Source organism: Pelophylax lessonae (assembly GCF_965119305.1).
Source record: "Pelophylax lessonae genome assembly, chromosome: 6".
In the NCBI taxonomy this organism is placed as follows: domain Eukaryota; kingdom Metazoa; phylum Chordata; class Amphibia; order Anura; family Ranidae; genus Pelophylax; species Pelophylax lessonae.
In genome coordinates this window covers 265,496,844-265,513,026 of record NC_138773.1, presented here as the reverse complement: position 1 = coordinate 265,513,026, position 16,183 = coordinate 265,496,844, and positions in this window count along the sequence as shown.

Below are 16,183 nucleotides of genomic sequence, written 5' to 3'. Positions count from 1 at the left end.
AAGTGAGAATTGGCATCGCTGTAAAAAATTGAAATTTGATGCCCCAGTCATACAGTTACAGAAATATTGGTCTTTGGGTGTTGGTGGTGGCTTCACCCTGTAACCTTCTAGAGGTACTCTTGATGAAAGCAAGAATTGGCCTTGCTGTAAAAATTCTAATTTGATGCCCCACGCCAAAATTAAAAAAAAAACAATTGGCGTAGAGTCCCCCCCAAAATTCATACCAGACCCTTATACAAGCATGCAGCCTGGCAGGTCAGGAAAGGAGAGGGGACGAGCAAGTGCCCCCCCTCCTGAACCAGGCCACATGCCGTCAACATGGGGGTGGGTGCTTTGGTTGGGGCAAGGGGTCCTGCCTATTCCCTATACAGGAACTGTAAAAATGAGAAAAGGCAGTCAGTGGCAAGCGTTCACCGAGAGCGGAACTTTTTTTCCCCCTTTTTTGGAGGGTAGGGCGGGCGGCGTGATTGATGATGTATTTACATTCTGGGACACCTTTTTTTTTTCTTTTAAATAAAGGATTTGTCAAACACTGTCTCGTGTGTTTGTTTTTTGTAAAATTTTTTGGTGAATGGGTAGGGGTACAATGTACCTGATACCCATTAACATGGGGGGGGGGGCTGAATACGTAAAGGGGCCTTCTTGTAAAGGGGGCTTCCAAATTCAAAAATACCCCCCTGCAGACCCCCACAACCACAGCCCAGGGCTGTCGGGAAGAGGCCCTTGTCCCCATCAACATGGGGACAAGGTGCTTTGGAGGGCACCCCAAAGAATCCTCCCCATGTTAAGGGCAAGTGGCCTTTTATGGTTCAGGGGGGGGGCGCTCACTCGTCCCCCCTTTTCTGGACTGCCAGGCTGCATGGGTGTTGGTGGTGCCTGAACACTGTAACCCCTCGCAAGTCTTGTTGGGCACAGGAATGGGCCCTGCTATTAAAAATTAGAAACAAAAATTTAAATAACATGTACTTGTCATACAGGTGCAGAACTATTGGGCCTTGGCTGTTGGTGGTGTCTGAACCATGTAACCCCTCACAGTTACTCTTGCTGGGCGAAGAAACGCGCCCTGCTGTAAAAAGTTAAAAACAAAAATTTAAGTTACATGTACTTGTCAAACAGGTGCAGAAAAATTGGACCTTGGATGTTGATGGTGGCTGAACACTGTAACCCCACACAGTTACTCTTGCTGGACGCAGGAACGGGCCCTGCTGTTAAAAATTTTAAACAAAAATTTAAATGACATGTACTTGTCATACAGGTGCAGAAAAATTGGGTGTTGGTGGTGCCTGAACACTGTAACCCCTCACGGTTCCTCTTTTTTGGCGCAGGAACGGGCCCTGCTATTAAAAACTAGAAACAAAAATTTAAATTACATGTGCATGTCATACAGGTGCATAAATATTGGGCCTTGGGTGTTGGTGGTGCCTGAACACTGTAATCCCTCAAAGTTACTCTTGCTGGGCGCAGAAATGGGCCCTGCTGTTAAAAATTAGAAACAAAAATTTTAATTACATGTACTTGTCCTACAGGTGCAGAACATGTGGGCCTTGGGTCTTGGTGGTGCCTGAACACTGTAACACTTCACAGTTACTCTTGCTGGGTGCAGGAACGGGCCCTACTGGTAAAAATTAGAAACAAAAATTGAAATTACATGCAATTGTCATACAGGTGCAGAAAAAGTGGGCCTTGGGTGTTGGTGGTGCTTGAACACTGTAACCCCTCACTGTTACTCTTGCTGGGTGCAGGGATGGGCCCTGCTGTTAAAAATTAGAAAAATACATTGAAATTACATGCACCGGTGGTACAGTTACAGAAAAATTGGGCATTGGGTGTTGGTGGTGCCCTAAACCAAAAACATTGTTGGAAGCTAGCATAATCAAGATTCAGGAATAGGAAAGACATCATAGGCAGTCTTCAAGGGATCCCAGATCCCTAGCAAATTCAATCAGTTACATCAGCATCAGGAGCTTGATAGCTGCTGTTGATCCAGGACTGATTTATCTTGATAAATGTCAGCCGGTCAACGGTGTCTGTGGACAGATGCACTCTTTTATCCGTCACAAACCCTCTAGCAGCACTGAATGTCCATTCAGAAAGCACGCTGGAAGCAGGACAGGCCAGTAACTCGACTGCATATTGAGCAAGTTCTGGCTAGTGGTCCATCTTCAAGACCCAGTAACCTAGTGGATGCCACTTGGAAAGGTCTCCAAGTCTGCTCTTGCCCCTAGATAATCCTGTACCATATGCTATATATATTCTGAGTCCTCTGGGCCATTAAGGATGAGATTGTCAGGAGCAACCTCTACCCCGCCCCGTACAACTCCTGGGGTTTCTGGGGAATTACAACCATCCCTTGAAGACTGCCATATGTTATCCTCTACATCCATGCTGCCACAATCCTCCTCCTCCTCATCCTCCTGTGTTTTTTGTGACCCGGCAGGAATGTTATCTGCATAAAGGGGGCCTTGTAAAGAAAGGAATTCCTCCTCTTCCTCCCGCTGTCCTGCCTCAAATGCCCTGTCCATAATTGCATGAAGCCTGCGCTCCAGCAGGTAGACGAGAGGGACAGTGTCACTGATGCATGCATTGTCACGGCTCACCATCCTTGTGGCCTCCTCAAATAATGACAGGACAGTGCATGCATCCTTTATCAGCCGCCACTGGCATGGCGGAAAGAAGCAAAGCTCCCCTGAGCCAGTCCTTGTGCCATACTCACACAGGTACGCCTTGATGGCCCTCTGCTGCATGTGCAGCACTGTCAATGTTGAGTTCCACCTGGTGGGCATGTCATAAATGAGGCGGTTGGTGGGCAGGTGAATTCCCGTTGAATGTCAGCCAGCCGAGCACTGGCATTGTATGACTGCTGGAAATGACCACAGACTTGGGCACCTGTTCATGAAATGCTGCACCACCAAATTCAGGACATGTGCCAAGCATGGAACATCTGTCAAGTCTCCCTCTCGGAGGGCGTAGAGAAGGTTGGTGCCATTGTCACATACAACCATTCCTGGCTCAAGCTGCCGTGGCATCAAAAACCTCTGAGCCTGCCCCTGCAGAGCTGACAGAATCTCTGCCCCAGTGTAGCTCCTGTCCCCTAGACACACCAACTGGAGCACTGCATGACATCTTTTAGCCTGGCTGCTTGCGTAGCCCCTTGAACGCTTAGGGAGCACTGCTGATTCAGAGGACAATTCAGCAGAAGAGGCCATAGAGGAAGATGAAGAGGAGGGTGTGGAGCAGACAGATGTGGCAGAATCACCACCAATGTTTGGAGGCATGGTGGTGCATGTGCAGCCCCTGCAGCATTGCCAAAGTTGAGTTCCACCTGGTGGGCATGCTACAAGTCACATGGTTTATGGGCAGGTGTAATTCCCGCTGAATTGCAGCCAACCGAACACTTGCTGTGTATGATAGCCTGAAATGGCTACAGACCCTTCTGGCCTGCCTTAGAATATCTTGCAAACCTGGGCATCTGTTTAAGAAATGCTGTGCCACCAAATTGAGGACATGTGCCTCTACCTCAGAACCAACTTCAGAATCAATTAATGTCTGTGCATCCTCAAGAAGCAAGTGGCTGACCCTGTGTTCAAATAATTCAACTGACTCCTCCATGCATGATGCTGGAGCTATGGCAGGAGTTGCTGTGGACAAGGAGGCAGAATAAGCCACTCTGACAGCTGTGGTGGACTGCGCATTAGGGTCAGCTTGGGTCAAAGAGGATGAGTTTGGTTTAGTAAGCCAGTCCACCACCTCCTCTGCATGCTGTTGTTGGATAGTACATGCAACATCACTAAACAGAGACAAATGAGCCCTGCCTGAGGACAGACCATGTTCACCTTTGCCTAAAGGACAAACACAAACTTCCTCAATGTGTAGCGCTGGGGGATGTGAGTCTATACAGCCAAAAATATGATACTTGTGAATCTGCTGGCTGATACTTGTAGTCCCCACAGGGACCTCACGCACCATCCATCATTCCCCTGCTATTTACACACCAGCAAAACTGGTGCCTCCCAAAGCTTCTGACGTCATCCCAGCACACCAACTGTTCATCCCGGCCAACCAGAACTAGTCTGTGGACTATCCCCCAGCTTCAGTGGGAACAGCATTATAATGTGGGGGGGGGGGCTTATTAACAAAATTTAATAGAAACTGTGAAATGTGTGATTGAATGCACTTTTTTAAATAAAAAGTGGTGCTTGGTGCACTTTAAATTCAGGACTGACGCTGACAGAAATGTAGAAACTATAAAAAAAGGAGGGAACACCAGTGTCACAGTCAGAAAAACTGCAGCTGACAATTAAAAAAAGGGGGAAAGCAGGGGACAAAAAAAAAAAAAACACACACACACACACAGCAACCAAAAAAAAAAAACATATGCAGCAACCAAAAAAAAAAAAACATATGCAGCAACCAAAAAAAACAAAAAGGTATACAGCACTGTATCCAGCACTAAATGTTATGTAATGCTGTGTTAAACACTGCACTACACTGACACTACGATATACTTACACACTAAACTCACACACTATACTAACACTACACTAACTCTATACTCAGAGTCACAATCAGTAAACACATTAGCTTGCTAGTAGCAAACTGAGCCCTGCTCTATCTATATCCACTCGAACAAACTGCAATAGCTTCCTATAGGAAGGAACCTTTTATAGTATGGGGTCAGACTATGAGCACTGAGCCGTGATTGGAAAAAGTCATCATCACTTTGTCCAATCAGTGCTCTGACAGTGCTCTGGCGCTCTAATTGGCAAAGCCTTTCCCCTGACCAGCGGTCTTCATCCAATAAGGGTCCTAGAATGCACTGTGAAGCGCGCAGTGCTTTGTGGGGCACTCGACAGAGCGAACAGGCAATGTTTGGGCTGAACATTTCCTTGGCTTGAACCATTCACCCAACACTATTAGAATTATTTTAAGTCATGTTTGCTTTTCTCATAAATTACTTTTTGGCTCTATGGAACACAACGTCCAACAGACAAACTTCTAAATCCTTTGGCCATATAGGGGTTTATTTATTAAAACCGGAGAGTGCAAAATCTGGTGCAGCTCTACATAAAAATCAGCTTCCAGGCTTTTTTGTTTTCAAAGCTTAATTGAACTGAATTGAGATAAATTTAGAAGCTGGTTGGCTACCATGCGCAGCTTCACCAGATTTTGCACTCTCCAGTTTTAGCAAATCAACCCTATAGTGTAGTATGCAGTTTTTATATAGCCATAGGGCTTGGCCATCCAGTGATGTCTCCTAGAGTCCCCACCCTCTTGTGACATCACTAGCTCACCATGCCTCGGGCGGTGATGACAGAAGGGGGCGGGGACTCCAGATGATGTCACCATGTGGACACATCCCATGGATATAAATAAAAATGGCACAGAACGGAGTTGGCACAACTACGGGAGATAGCATCAGGAGTAGAAAATCAGCAGAGGGAGAAGAACTGGCAGAAGAACAAGAGGAAGAAAACATCAGCGGAGGGAAAGCCCCCCTGCCCCAAAACACCCACCCCCCTAATGTTGAGGGCATGTGGCCTGGTATGGTCTAGGGGGACACTCACTTGTTCCCCCCCTTTCCTGACCTGCCAGGCTGCATGCTTGGATAAGGGTCTGGTATGGATTTTTGGGGTTCCCATGCTGTTTTTTTTTTTTTATTTTGGCATTTGGTTCCCCCTCAAGATCCATACCAGACTCAAAGGGCCTATTTTGGAATCAGGGGGGGGGGCCCACTCCCTGTTTTTTTTTACATTGTAATGTGGGGTTTCCCCCTCAAGATTCATGCCAGATTCAAAGGGCCTAGTAGGGTCCGATTAAAGTCGAATACCCCAGTTCATTGAAGTTGCATGCAAGTCAGGCATGTAGTCGTAGGGCAAAGTTGGTTCGCAAGTTGTCCTTACATGTGATTTCCTTAGATGTCGGCCTTAGACGTGATTTCCTATTGGGAGTAACCCACCAAAAATGACATTTTCATTGCAGGGGATGCCAGAAATCTGACTTGTATCTTAGTGCAGACTTCTGGGAAAATCAGTGAGCCAATCGCACAAGCAGGAAATTATGTTTCTGGGGGTTGTTCTGTAAACATTCTGTGTACAGAACAACTCCAGGTAGCCGTATTGCATTGCATTTTCAGAAAATTACAGCAGCTGCAGGTTGAAAAGAAAAGGTAATTTTTAATAACATTCAATTACAATATGACTTGTGTCGCAATTATATACGCTATATTATTTTTTCTTTATTTGCTATTTTTTTTCCCACAAAAGTGGAGTTACCCTTTAACTTTAATACATAAAGATCTAAGAGCAACTGACCTGTAGGGATGAGCAAAATAGAAAATTTGAATTTCCCAGAAATCACTGCAAAATTTGGGCATTTCCTTTGTTTATCTTGTTTAACATCCACTCTGTAAAAATTAACGTTGCTGTATACACTTGCTTACAAATAAGCTTATATAGATACAGCCTTCCCTGTGTCTACTGTTACCACATGCAAATAACATTTGGATAGTTTAGTGTGAATACTTATAAAAAGCTTGTATAATAAGAAGGGGAAAATAAATGTAATACATACTGCTTACTATTTCCTTGCATCACATTATCAGGTTTTCCAAATAAGTGAGAAAACACTTTAAACAGATTCGGTAAGAAAAGAGATATGGGAGTTTCAAATTTCAAGTTGGTTTTTAAAGGTGCCAGCTCAAGGGCTGTCGCTCTTTCAATGGCTGTAACACATTTCATTCAAGGGAGGTAACACATTTCATTCAAGGACTGTAACACTTTTCATTCAAGGGCTGTAACACATTTGTAGTGTGTGAAGGAAGGATTAGCCTAAAACACTGAGTTATACAAATAGAATACATATTAATTGATAAATAGTCAAACAGAAATTAGATCACTAATCAAACTGTATATTACAGAAATCAGATTAATAATCAAATAGAACTCAGTTTAATAACTATAAAGCACTAAAAAACAAACAGAATCCAGATCAATAATCAAACAAAATCCAGATCAATATTTAAACAGAATTCAGGTAACTGAATGCAAATCATTAATCAAACAGATTGCAAATCAATACTGAGACAGAAGGTGGATAAAAAATCAAGTAAGAATGAATATAGTTAGCTGCAGACAAAAGTCAAAACCTAATACGTTAAGGCGCCCACCCTCTTAAGCAATCAGCACCTATGACCACTGGCACATTGAATTTCTATTGTTCTGGAACAACGGTGAAACAATCATTTGAGTATTGGCCCTACTGTAAATGTCCTAGCTATTGTTAATCAATCACAAGTGATAAAGAAGCATGGTTGCATGATATATACTGCAGGACCAATGTGTGGAGTTATATACCGCATGATCACTTTATGGCATGAATGCACTATGAGTGTACTCATGGTTAAACATATGTGTGAGGAAGCAAGCCCCATAAATGGTTATTGATCCCAGAAAGAGAATGCTTGAAAAAATCTTTTGCATCAAGGACTGGTCTGTATTGGTCATGGATTGCTGGTATGCACCATCCGGGGTTAAACATCTTTTTTTTTCTTTAAAACCCAATTGCGGCTAAAACTAAATATATGAAATTCCCCAGCTGTTTGTACTAATAAAATAGCATTCTCCAAATTCTATACTCACTTTATCCGTAACACAATCCCCTGAAGACTCACCAGCCTATTAGTCTAGACCTGCTCCTCCTCCTGATTGAAAGACACCCAACATTGTTTCCCCCTTTTCTTGTAAGCCCATAGTGTCAAGGCTCCACCCAGTGGTGTATTTTGGTTTTGTGCTGCCCTAGGCAAGACTAAAATTGGGTGCCCCCCTCCACCCCCTATGTAAATTTGCCCCACTCCTTTTTTAACGAATGTGGCTCCCTCCAAAATTGAATGACTACAAGTCCCAGCATGAACCCCTGAGATCTCACGAGAGGTGGGTGGGTGAGAGAGAGAGAGAGGGGGGTGGGTGAGGGGGAATGAAAGAGAGAGAGAGGGGGGTGGGGTGAGAGAGAGAGGGGGGTGAGAGAGGGAGGTGAGAGAGGAGGGGTGAGAGAGAGAGAGAGAAGTGGTGAGAGAGAGAGGTGAGGGGAGGTGAGAGCAAGAGAGCGGGTTGGTGAGAGAGGGGAGATGAGGGTGAGAGAGGGGGGAATGAGAGAGGCGGCTCTAGTGGCCAATAGAGTCTCAGGTAGAGGGGGGTGGCTTTTTTGCTGCCCCCCTGCAAAGTGCCGCCCTAGGCCTGGGCCTGGTTGGCCTAGGCCAAAATACAGCACTGGCTCCACCCCCAACCCTGGACTAACAGGAGAATACTGCAGATAATTGTGCCCCTGCCCCACATGACCCTATTTTCTACAACAAGGGTCTCAAATTTCCATCCCTCTAGTTGTTGCGGAACTACAAGTCCCATCATGCCTCTGCCTATGGGAGTCATGTTTGTAACTGTCAGCCTTTAAATGCCCTAATGGGAATTGTAGTTCTGCAACAGCAGAGGGGCCACCAGTTTGAGACCCCTGCTCTACAGCATTTAGGCCTTATGCATACTCCATATCAAAAAGAACTGTATTACAGATGCTTGATTTTTTTTTTCTGCCTCTCAGTGTTGGCCTATGTTTACATGCAAACTGATCATTAGATTACAGTAAAGCACGGGCAGTGCCCATAAGTGAGCAAAAAATTGGGGGAGCAAACCCTGAACATGTATATCTAAAGCCGGTGCAGCTATGGACCAAGCAACATGTATATTAAAAAAGAATAGCGCAACCATGCAAAAGAAATGACTATCAAATATGGAGACAATCCATAAATAAAAATGGGGATTTAGTTCCACCATATGGCCATATCGTGCTCAAGCCCACCACTGCGTCAAAGTACCCCATTATCGGTGGGTCCTACACTATCCATAAAAAAGGGGTGAATCCAGCCTCTCTTACCCTTGGAGACAACACTCCTTGCTGGGAAGGTGTGCTAATGCACTGCAGGGGACTCCTCCTATATCTACTTGATAGAGGACACCAATAGAGTACAGGTGTGTGTGGGGGATGGGATGCTCAACCTCATAAGTCTGGTCAGACCGAATACATAATAAACAAGCAAAAAATTGGGGGAGCAAACCCTGAACATGTATATCTAAAGCCGGTGCAGCTATGGACCAAGCAACATGTATATTAAAAAAGAATAGCGCAACCATGCAAAAGAAATGACTATCAAATATGGAGACAATCCATAAATAAAAATGGGGATTTAGTTCCACCATATGGCCATATCGTGCTCAAGCCCACCACTGCGTCAAAGTACCCCATTATCGGTGGGTCCTACACTATCCATAAAAAAGGGGGTGAATCCAGCCTCTCTTACCCTTGGAGACAACACTCCTTGCTGGGAAGGTGTGCTAATGCACTGCAGGGGACTCCTCCTATATCTACTTGATAGAGGACACCAATAGAGTACAGGTGTGTGTGGGGGATGGGATGCTCAACCGCATAAGTCTGGTCAGACCGAATACATAATAAACAAGCAAAAAATTGGGGGAGCAAACCCTGAACATGTATATCTAAAGCCGGTGCAGCTATGGACCAAGCAACATGTATATTAAAAAAGAATAGCGCAACCATGCAAAAGAAATGACTATCAAATATGGAGACAATCCATAAATAAAAATGGGGATTTAGTTCCACCATATGGCCATATCGTGCTCAAGCCCACCACTGCGTCAAAGTACCCCATTATCAGTGGGTCCTACACTATCCATAAAAAAGGGGTGAATCCAGCCTCTCTTACCCTTGGAGACAACACTCCTTGCTGGGAAGGTGTGCTAATGCACTGCAGGGGACTCCTCCTATATCTACTTGATAGAGGATATAAGTGATACCAATCAGTGCACATCACAGACAACAATCAATGCCCATCAGTGACCCCAATCAGTGCCCATCAGTGACCCTAATCAGTGCCCATTAGTGATGTCAGTCAATGCCCATCAGTTCCTGCTCATCTGTGCTGCCCATCAGTGCCACCCACTAATGCGACCTATCAGTGCCCATTAGTGCCCACCAGTGCCACCTATAAGTGCCTATCAGGGCTGCATATCAGTGCCACCTATCAGTAGGGATGATCGAACTTTTGAAAAGTTTGGTTCGGCCAGAACATCCGAACTTCCCGAAAGTTCGGCCCGGATTTCAGAACCCCATTGAAATCAATGGGACCCGAACTTCGGTAATCAAAAAACACCATTTTTAAGCCCTAAAACCCAATAAATGCCCCTAAAAAGTGCCTAGGGTTCTGGGTCATGCCCCATTAACTATTAATCACACAAAAAAAGTTCTTAAAAATTGTCATTTTTGATAAAAAAGCCAATTATTGAAAAAAAAAGAGAGATTTTTTTATTTCGACTTTGGATTTAGTATCTGGGGGGGTCTAAAAAGTGTACATGTGAAGTTTCAGCTCTGTAGCATGTCCAGAACCATGAAAAAAAAAAGATAATTTTTCAGTAGAACAGGGATGTGGGACCCTCCTTTAACACCTATATGATATTTTTTTCTGATTCTGGACATGCTACAGAGCTGAAACTTCACAGGTACACCTTTTAGACCCCCCAGACACAAAATCACACAAAAAAAAGTTCTTAAAAATTGTCATTTTTGATAAAAAAAGCCAATTATTGAAAAAAAAAAAAAAGAGATTTTTTGATTTTTACTTTGGATTTCAGATCTGGGGGGTCTAAAAGGTGTACATGTGAAGTTTCAGCTCTGTAGCATGTCCAGAACCATAAAAAAAAATATTGTTTGTATTAGAAAACTTTCAGATCACCAATATGGCTTCTCGGTTTCCACACCTTGCCGGTTTAATAGAAGGCATTTTTTTGGGTTCTTTGCATATATGTATGTGTGTATATATACCACTATACACAAGTTCAGATGTTTTGCCTGCCTCAAAAATTCAAAAAAAAACGCTAGCGTCAAAAAAAAAAATGCCCAGGTGTGTTTTTGCTGGCATTTTTTGGGGGTTTTTGGAGGCAGGCAAAACATCAGAACGTGTGCACAGTACCACTATACACAAGTTCAGATGTTTTTCCTGACTGCAAAGAACCCAAAAAAATGCCTTCTATTAAACCGGAAAGGTGTGGAAACCGAGAAGCCATATTGGTGTGATCTGAAAGTTTTCCAATACAAACAATCTTTTTTTTTTATGGTTCTGGACATGCTACAGAGCTGAAACTTCCTTCACATGTACACTTTTTAGACCCCCCAGATCTGAAATCCAAAGTAAAAATAAAAAAAAATGGATTTTTGTAAGAACTTACCGTAAAATCCTTTTCTCTTAAGCTCATTGACAGACGTAGTCTTCTTGATTCTCAAGAGCTGGGTTATGTTGTCTCCGCAGGAGTAGGACTAGGCAGAATGACAAAACGTTCTGGCTCCACCCTAGGGGGCAGTCCCTGAGGGTATATCCTCCCTCTCTCTGCTACAGGGAATCAGTTCTGTTTAAAGCAGTACAGAGAATTTAACCCAACCCAACTCAATGATAGAGGGGCGGGTACTACGTCTGTCAATGAGCTTAAGAGAAAAGGATTTTACGGTAAGTTCTTACAAAAATCCATTTTTCTCTATCGCTCATTGACAGACGTAGTCTTCTTGATTCTCAAGAGCTGGGACATCCAGAAGCAGTGCCACAAATGAGGGGTGGGATTGACAAAATCAAATCCAATCTAGTAGGCCCAACCGGTGCCAAACTAGAAGTTTTAAAGGCTCATTATAAACAAAGAATGAGACTAAAGAAAAATTTTCCAACGGAAAAAACCCTCGAGGTAGACCACTGGTCTCCTCAAATTGCGGCCTGCAAAACCTTGCGGCCAAATGAGGCATCAGACGATGCCATTACATCAATTTTATAATGTTTAGAGAAGGTATGCACCGACGACCAGGTAGCCGCCTTGCACACCTGGACCACTGACGCCTGATGGCGAAAGGCCCATGACGCACTAAGTGCCCGAGTGGAGTGCGCCTTAACAGGGAACGGGGGCTCCCGACCCTTAATAGAATAAGCCTGTACTACCGTCTGTCTGATCCATCTGGAAATGGTCGCGGCAGATGCAGGCAACCCCTTTTTGGGTCCATCTGGGATCACAAAAAGTGAATCCGTCTTGCGAAACGAGTCTGTCGTTTTCAAGTATACCCTGATCGCCCGGACCACATCCAAGGAGTGCAAAGCAAATTCCCGAGGATGACTGGGCTTAGGACACAGGGAAGGTAATACAATTTCTTCATTCAGATGAAATTCTGAAACCACTTTTGGTAGGAAGGATGGATTCGGACGAAGAACCACCTTATCTCTATGAACCACCAGATATGGTGAACGACAAGATAATGCGGCCAGCTCTGACACCCTGCGTGCAGAAGTAATAGCCACCAAGAAGGCCACCTTCTGGGACAACGTGGGTAGAGGAATCTCCCTAATATCTTCAAAGGGAGGTTTCTGAAGAACCGACAACACTAAATTAAGATCCCAGGGGGGTAACGGCGCGTGCACTGGCGGAGCCAGATGTCGCACCCCCTGGATGAAATTCCGCACCAAGGAATGAGTAGCCAAAGGCTTCTGAAAGAAGATGGCTAATGCTGAGACCTGACCCTTGATAGTACTCAAGGCCAGTTTCTGCTCAACCCCTTGTTGCAGAAAAGCCAATATTCGACTAATCGAATAAGACCGAGGACGGAACCCCAAAGGTTCACACCATGCAATGTAGGACTTCCATGTGCGATGATAAATCTTTCTGGAAGTCGCTTTCCTTGCTTCAACTAGAGTAGGAATAACTGAAGCTGACAAACCTTTGTCCTTCAGCACCTGGGTCTCAATAGCCAGGCCGTTAAAGCCAGCGATCGTAAAGCAGGATGGAAGATCGGTCCCTGAGACAGTAGATCCTCTCTGAGAGGAAGTCTCCACGGGACGTCCGCCACCAGTCTGACCATGTCGGCGTACCAAGCTCGACGAGGCCAGTCCGGAGCTACCAGGATTACTGGGATTCCTTCCTCCTCTACCCTGCGAAGAAGTCTTGGCAGTAACGCGAGAGGAGGGAAGGCATATATTAGCTGGTATTGCCCCCACGGGGCGATCAGTGCGTCTGCGGTTTCTGCTAGAGGATCGCGGGAGCGAGCCACGAATCTCTGAACTTTCCTGTTGAATCGTGATGCCAACAGATCCACATCCGGGGTGCCCCACCGTAGGCACAACTGGTGGAAAACGTCTGGATGGAGGGACCATTCCCCCTGATCCAGGGTCTGACGGCTGAGATAATCTGCCTGCCAATTCTCCACCCCCGGAATGAACACCGCAGAGATTGCTGGAACAAATCGTTCCGCCCAGCGAAGAATGCAAGCCACTTCTTTGGCCGCTCGGACACTCTTGGTGCCCCCCTGGTGATTGACATAAGCCACGGCCGTGGCATTGTCCGACTGGATCCGAACCGGGCTGCCCTGGAGCTGCTCGGTCCAGTGAATCAGACAAAGTCTGATCGCTCTCAGTTCCAATACATTTATCGGTAATCTGGATTCTTCCGGGGACCAAAGTCCCTGGGCAGATAATTGACCGAGAATTCCTCCCCATCCGGATAGACTGGCATCCGTGGTCACTATCGTCCAATATATTGGCAGAAATGACTTTCCCTGGCTGAGCATTGGAGACCGAAGCCACCAAACCAGAGACTCTCTGGTCTGTTTGCTCAATCGTATCTGATTGTCCAGGGATTCCAGATTCCGATTCCATCTGAGGAGAATCTCTTGCTGAAGAATTCGGGTATGGGACTGGGCAAATGGGACTGCTTCGAATGAAGCCACCATCAACCCCAGAACCCTCATGCAAGTCCGAAGGGAAGACCAGCTGTTGGACAGTAACAACTGGACTGCTGATTGAATCTTTCGAAGTTTCCCTACCGGAAGAAACACTCTTGTCCTGACTGTGTCTAGAATTAGACCCAGATATTCGAGCCTCTGGGTGGGAACCAGAAATGACTTTTGCTGGTTCACCAGCCACCCGAATTCCTGTAAAGAAATCATAGTAATTTCTATGTTTTGTAGCAAGGTCTGAGGAGACTCTGCATGAAGCAGAAGATCGTCTAGGTAACCTAGAATCGATATACCTCTTTGGCGCAGAAGTGCCAACATTGGGGCCAACACTTTTGTGAAGACCCGCGGAGCCGTGGCGAGACCGAAAGGTAACGCCACAAACTGATAGTGGTTCTCCTCTACGGAAAAGCGTAGAAAACGCTGATGTCCTGCGAAAATGGGAATGTGAAGATAGGCGTCCTTGATGTCTATGGACGCTAGGACATCCCCTGGATGCAGGAAGGCTGCTACCGTGCGAATGGACTCCATTCTGAATCTTCTTATGTTGACGAAAGAATTGAGTGCTCTTAAGTCCAGAATTGGACGCACTTTGCCCTCTTTCCTGGGTATTGTAAACAGGTTTGAATAAAACCCTTGAAACCGTTCTGTCCAAGGAACGTGGACTACCACTCCTTGTTGTAGTAGATCTGTGACTGCTCTCCGCAGATCTTCTAGACGATCCGGAGATAGTCGGATATTGGAAGGGAAGAATCGCGCCGGTGGGAGAGATCGAAACTCGATCTTGTACCCTGACTTTATGACTTCGCAAACCCATTTGTCCGGGATTCTGGAAAGCCATGGATCCGGGAACCGGCGAAGACGTCCCCCCACCCCAGTTATGGGTGGGGGCGCACCTTCAGGCTTTGGATGGTTTATCTTCAGGTCTGGAAGGGGCGGGCTTTTGCTTGCCCGACCAACGACCCCTGACGCCTCCTGTAGGAACCTTGGAGGACTTAGTTTTTTCACCCGCTGGACGAAAAAACCTCTTGTGAGCAGAAAAAGAAGGCCCTCGTCTTTGACGAGTTCCTCTACCTTTAAAATTTTGCGGTAAAAAGGTGCTTTTTCCACCGGTGAGATCCTTAATGATCTCATCTAAGTTGGCTCCAAATAGACGTTCTCCTGAAAAGGGGATATTAGCCAATGCTTTTTTGGAACCTTGGTCGGCTATCCAACCTTTTAGCCACAGTGTACGCCTGAGAACCACTGCTGAGACTGATGCTCGCGCCATTAATGGAGTGGCGTCTAACGCCGCATCACATACAAACTGTAACCCCTGTATCATTTGTTCCAACAAATCTGATACCGCCTGAGGGACTTCTTCTAAGTCCCGGCGTAACCACTTGGTCCATTCAGTTACAGCCTGCGAAACCAGTCCAATAGCAATTATTGGTCTGAAAGCTGATCCAATCAAGGAAAACATGGTGCGAGACATAGCTTCTATCTTGCGATCCACTGGATCTTTAAAAGACGGAGCGTCTTCTAAAGGAATAACCGTGGCTTTATTCAATCTAGCAATAGGTGAATCCACCACAGGTGGTTCTGTCCATTTCTTAATAAGGGTTTCCTCAAACGGATAACGCCTGTCAATGCGTTTGGAAATATTAAAAGTGCGTTTTGGCAGACGCCATTCTTCATCGATTGGATTGCCAAAACATTTGGGCAATGGAAAAACCTTTGCCACTTTGATGCGCTTTTTAGTCCCAAAAGGGATCTCAGTTTCAGCTATTTCTGATGGAATACCCTGTAACCTTAAAGTCTCTTGAACAGATACAATGAGTGCGTTTACCAACGCTTCCTCTCGGGCTATGGCTGATGCCGAAACATCCTCCTCACTGTCTGAAGAGACAGGACCCGAGACACCAATACCAGATGAAGTACCTGCAACTGCAGAAATAGGCTCAGAGTCTGAATCCGAGGTTTCAGATAATAAGGGGTTAGGCGGGGGTCGCTTTCTTGCGCCCTGTCCCTGACAAGCCACTTCCACCCGGGACACAAAAGTTTCCATAATGGCTGACAAAGATTCAATTGTCAATGGGGTGCTGGAGGATCCCGCAGACCCCTCGAGGGGATCCGGAGGAGATACATGAGTGGCAGGGTCCATGTTAATACAGGACACTTTTGCCAGCAATAAACAAAAAAACTCTTTTTTTTTTTTTTTTTTTTGTGTGTCTCCCCCTAGCGCAATAGCGCCCCTCAGAGTACCTGCTTCTCGATCCCAAAGAGAGAGAGAGGGACCCCCAAGGCTCACCAACCGATGCAGTGCAGTTTCCAACAAACTGCAGCCAGCGTCTGTCTTACACAGACTGGAAGGAGCTGTTTG